This window comes from Centruroides sculpturatus, unplaced genomic scaffold (genome assembly GCF_000671375.1).
Source record: "Centruroides sculpturatus isolate CEXI.00-Female unplaced genomic scaffold, Cexi_2.0 scaffold833, whole genome shotgun sequence".
Classification (NCBI taxonomy): Eukaryota; Metazoa; Arthropoda; class Arachnida; order Scorpiones; family Buthidae; genus Centruroides; species Centruroides sculpturatus.
In genome coordinates, this window is record NW_019385052.1 from 290,375 (window position 1) to 296,374 (window position 6,000).

General features: G+C 27.2%; 1 long non-coding RNA gene across 1 annotated transcript; it reads right to left on the reverse strand.

Annotated features, from left to right (window-relative positions):
• Window positions 1–2,531: 2,531 nt before the first annotated feature.
• On the reverse strand, window positions 2,532–3,086 carry LOC111633983. The gene is made up of 2 exons (XR_002758129.1): window positions 3,027–3,086; window positions 2,532–2,943 (listed from the first exon to the last, which is right to left on the reverse strand). It is a non-coding gene; the product is annotated as an uncharacterized LOC111633983 (long non-coding RNA).
• Window positions 3,087–6,000: the final 2,914 nt, after the last annotated feature.

A 6,000-nucleotide genomic window follows, 5' to 3' on the forward strand; every position in this document is an offset into this window, starting at 1 on the left:
TACTTAACGGGTGTTTCTAAATTAAGTATAAAGTGAGAAGCAAGGATCAAGAATAACCAGTGTGATTATTGGTCTTCATTATCAAATTTTTTGGTACAAGGTTTGTTTGATAACATAAGGCAGCGGGACACGTGGTTGATCTGCCTTTCTTCCGGTAAAATTTTCTGTGACCCTATTTAGGTGTAGAAAACCCGGAAAACTCCACGTGAGGCACGAACCCGCGACCAACTATCGATGACCAAGAGTTCCTTTCTGTACAAAATAAATATTTCTTTTCTCAATAAGTATAAAATTACTTATAATTTTATCCTAAAATGTCCAAAATTGCCTTATTTCACAAATTTTATACATTAAATCAATAAATTCTGATATGTATTGATATATGATGTAGTATACAGTAAAAATCTCATGTGGCCATCTTTGGGGTATACAATTTCAGGCCTCATAAATGTGGTGGTCATCTCGGTTGGGTTGTAAATATTGATACAGAACTGTAATTAGAGTATCCTTATGAATCCTGCTAAAAGTTTAACACAGATTATAAAAATAAACAAAAAAAAACCTCACATAATACTGTACATTCTTTACAATATGTAATAGTTTAATTACTCTGTACGAAAGTTTGATGTATTAATATTTAATATAATATTGATGTATAGTAGAAGTTCTGTTTGCGTTAGTACTGTACTTGAATGAACCCTAAACAGTTTTTAGTACCAGCAGGTGCAATTAGTATGGGAATAAAAGGTTTCATTTAAATGATGTATTTAAACAGAATTCAGAAATAAAATTATTAAACAGAAGTCATACAGAAACATATGCAGATGTGTCAAAAAAAAAATGTGTTAATAATTAAACTGACTTTTACATCAGTCTTTTCAAATTCTTCTTTGTAAAGTGTTGTGAGTGACATAACAGTGACATGGACCAATCACTGCTGATTTAAATTGTCTGTATTTACACTAGACAAATAATATATTTTATTTGAATGTCATCTGTGGGAGGAAACTTGGCAAACTGTTCCAAAACTACATGAACAAAATTCAATTCCATTTTAAGTACTTTTCTATATACAACATCTTGTTTAATGTTGTTTTTCCTTTTCTGTTGACCACAAACGGAGCTAAATATCACTTAAATGGTCAAGATATCCTAAAGTGAGATGACCAGTGGCCACCAAGATGGAGTTTAAATTAAAACTTATACAGTTTTATAGGAGATTCATGGGTGGCCACCTCAGTTTTGTATAGTTTTATGACAAATTATGTAAGTCTATTAAACTAGGAACTAAAATATATAACAGCAGCAATTATTTTTTGAATTTTTTTATTAAGACAAATATATTTAGAATCTAGTTCTATGTAACTTTGAGATTCCTTAAATTAAACTATGATAAAACTAAAATTACATGTTGCAGTAATTTCCTTAAATTATTATTTAAAATTAAATTAAATACAGCATAAATTTAAAAGATTTTTAGTAAATGATTTTCTAAGTTTATGGACAATGAGGATTTTTTATATACATGGTTCCTACTCAAATTTTTGTTTTAATTTCCATGACCAACTTCATACAAATTCCCTGGCCGTCAGGTCCGTCACAGTATGGCACATTGACAGAATAAAACAGCATTTGACTTACTATGCACATATGTTTTGCTTCTCCAATGCTTTAATTAGTTATTTTTTCTCATTAATAGTTAATAATTTGGAAATTATAAAAAATATATAAAATTCTATTATTAATTTTTGGTTTGTTAATTGGTTTTAAAAGAAAAAAAATTATTTATTTATTATTATTCATTAACAAGTTCTATATAATCCATGTACAAAAGTATATATTTATTAAATTTATCTCTTATTAATATTTCATAAAGCTTGGGAAATTTATTAAGCTGGAAAAAAAGCAGATATTGTTTGTTACACAATCAAAATTATTAAAATGAAAAATAATACCATTTAAACTATCATTTATCACCATTTTGTGTACTTTGTAAGCTTTGGGTCCTGAAAATATTATGAAAAGGGGTGCAGAAGTTGTATTATACATTACTTCTTGCTGCTTGCAGACACTTGGTCAAGCATATTGTCAACAAAAAATCAACAAGGTAGCCAAGGAAGCAAATTCCCTGATATTCCAGGTGTGTAGGAATCCTGTATATAATATATAATGATAAAAATATTTTTTTAAATATGTTAAAATTAGATAATTGAATTATTATTAATTTCAAAATATATGAATTTGTTTCAAAACTTATTTGATAATATTTCAAACGCTGATTTTATCAAGACAATTGACACTTACAAGTTAGTGTAGTTTGACAATACATCAGTGATATGACAAAATATTCTAATTCCATAAGGTAATATCCACAGAATCTTAAAATACTTTAAAGCATTCTTATTAAATTATCCTATATGTAAAAATGAATTATATATAAAATTAAACTCAAAATATTTTGATAATATAAAATTAAATATTTGAATTACATTCCAATACTTAAAAATTTAAAAAAAAAAGGCAAATAAAAATGAATTTCAACTTTCACTTTTTATTTTAATTTTCATACCAATGTACAAAAAAATTGTGCAGTTAATGAAGTAGACATAAAAATGTACCTTTGTCTAATTTTTGGTAGTTAAGTAAACAAAAAATACAGTATTATACTGAAAAGATTTGTACAAAAGTCAATTCAACAGTTCATGGAAATGTATTGGTTGAATGTACTAAAGAAAAATAATTAGAGTTCACATTTTGAATTTCTATGGAAGCCATTCACAGAATAACTGCCCTGAACACTAAACATTCAAACTGGAACTTGAAATGACATCTAGTCAACAGATGTTTTAACACTTGACTGAAGAATGTTGATGATTAAATACAAAAATTATGGAATTATATGATGTTCGATTTTCATAATTCATCGTGTTCCGATGACTCTTCCTACAAAAAATAAGAAAATTTTTGTTTTAAATAATGCATTAAAGCAATAACAAGAGGAGAGAAAAAAAAAGTTTTCTTCTTACTTCTGTATCTTCCTCTTTTTGGTCTTCTTCATCTTCTGGTTCTTCTGAAGGTTCTTCAACCTAAATAAGTTTGTGAAAAATTTTAAATAAAATTTTCAGTATATATAAAAAAAATTAACATTTTCATAATTTAGAAATAAGAAAAATCAACACTTATTTTAAAAAACTGCCTGTGTAATTACAAGTGAAATTTTATTTTATTAGTCAACTTTTATATTTGAAGGGTTCGTTTTGAATTTATTTGCTGAATACATAAAATATTAAATAATAAATAATGCAGAAGAATCTGCTTGTTTACATTATTACAATGTGCATCTGTTAGTAGTCACACCAAACAACTACCAGATTCCACCAGGCTATTTATCTGCGTTTAAATTTAATTAATTTCTAAATAATTTGTTCTAGAGGGAGGTGTTAGGTGCCATCTCTTATTAAATATAATANAAACTATTACATATTGTAAAGAATGTACAGTATTATGTGAATTTATTATTATTATTTTAAATTACTGAAAAAAGTAACCACGACCTTCTAGCATGGACAATAATAGTTTGTTTGACAAGAATAAATTAATGCAGAAAACAATATGCAATGTGCAATTTATATAATTCTTACAATAAATCTTTACTTTTTCGAATATTATTGATGACTAATTCAAGGCTCAATAAGCTTTTAATACAGTTGTTTATAATAATTATAGTTGAAATACAGTCTGAAACGAGTTTATTTCTTAGTAAAGTTGTTTTAAATTATACAGCCTGGCTCAAAAGTCAATTAACTGTGTGTTTCTGCAATTAGTGAAAGTGTGTCAAAACATTTTAATTCGTTTATTAAACAAGTATAATCTCACTTTTAGCGACTTTTTAAATCTGTAAATAATAAAATATTTAGCTAATTAGTTTTTACATTGGTTAACTGACTTTTGGGCTTATCTATATATTTGACTTCTATTGCTTATCTGACTTTATTATACATTTGTATAAATGAGTTTGTCACATTCAAATATTTTTCATAGATTTATTTGATTTTTCTTCACTTATTTATCCTACTTACAAAGGTAATAGGACCTGGGCCCTTGATTAACCTACTTCCTCTATACAAAATCATTATAGTGGGCATCACTATAGTTTTTCAACCTTTGCATTTTATATATCATATATTAAAACAAAATTAATATTAAAACATTAAAATTTCATAAAAAATTAATTATTTCTTAACAGACAAGAAATGCAATAGAATAAATAATTAGTACAAGCGCCAGGTTTAGGCCAAAAGGCCTTTCTGACCCTTGTGAGAGGGGCTAGTTTTCAGAAACCCTATGTAATCTGTTTATAGTTTAATTTTACTAATAGTCTACCTTATCGTTATTTATTAGTATAATATCTGTTTTACATCAAAAGAAGATAATCGCAGTATTTACTCAAATGCTATTTATAATTAATTGTTTTTAAACAGTTTATCGGACAAATAAACGCAACGTCGTTCGACAATTTTTAAAGTTTAGTTTAGTTTAGTTGTAAATTTGTTCAGGATAACATCTGGTTCCAACCATTAATATAAATACAATGAAACCTCTAAACAACGACCACTGATAGCAACACAAAAATTGGAGGTTCTACTGTATTTTAGCAGAATAAAATATGAGCCAATTAAATGTGTGGTTTGCAAGCAATTCAACAATTTGTGAAAGAGTATTATACCATTGTAATCTGTGTAATATGAAAGCAATACGATCATCAGATTTGGGCTTTCCTGTCTTAACAAAGTATTATGTGTCTGTATAACTTTTTAAACACGAAAATATGATAAAATACCGGCAAATTTCCTATAGGCCAAATTTATTATTCAAAAATATATCGAAGTTCTTGGAATATATTTCTGTTTATGTTTATTGCTCTTATCTTTTTACTTTATTAATAAATTTATCAATACATTTAAAACTAGTTTTCAAACAGGTGACATAACATTTCCATCTTCTGCATATACCTGTACATGCCTCTTCGCTTCATAACACTGTATTTATTCGAATATAAAACGTACTTTTTTCAAACTTTAGTATTAAAATATACAGTACTTGCAAATACTTTTTAAAAAATACTCAACGCTCTTAGCACTTAGAAATGCTAAGGGCCCTTTGACATTTCTTAGAAATATTGGTCTGGTAACACGGGCCCTACTGTTTATAAATATAAAATTGCAAGAGAAACAAAACAAGCGATATATTATTCATTTCCAAGGAAATTTAAGAAAAAAAAAAGTTGTTTTCACCAAATGAGTTAATGCATTGAATGTTTTATTATTTATGTTACTGATTTGCAAGTAATAATAAACTTGAGGACGCTATAAATAATATTTTGAATTGAATAAAAGCAACATGATATATTTAAAAGAAAAATTTAACATTTNGAAATTTTTCTAACATTTTTTACTACCAGAAACAGAATTAAATTTACTAAGGGCTCAAAGATTTGTTAATTTATCCATTAATTACATGTACAGTTTTTGAATCACTTTTGACTCCTTCCTCCTTGCTATGTTCTACTGTATGTACTTTTGGCAGATCCCCACTTTACTTCATGTACTGTATCTCTCCAGAATTTAAGAAATTATTAAAAAGTTCTGCAAATATTTTCCAACCAATAGTTAATTCACACGACTAGTAAGTAAGCTTGTGAGAACAGATTTGTATACAATAATACCACAGAAATTCCAGGTAGACAATGCCTCTATCCTCTTCCTACAAATCGTGTACAATGCTGTACTTTTCGCCATTCTCTTCCTCTTAAACTGTTCCTTAGTAAATTTATGTATTTACTAAGCTCTTATATATATATAAGAGCTTAGTAAATACATAAATTTACTAAGGAACAGTTTAAGAGGAAGAGAATGGCGAAAAGTACAGCATTGTACACGATTTGTAGGAAGAGGATAGAGGCATTGTCTACCTGGAATTTCTGTGGTATTATTGTATACA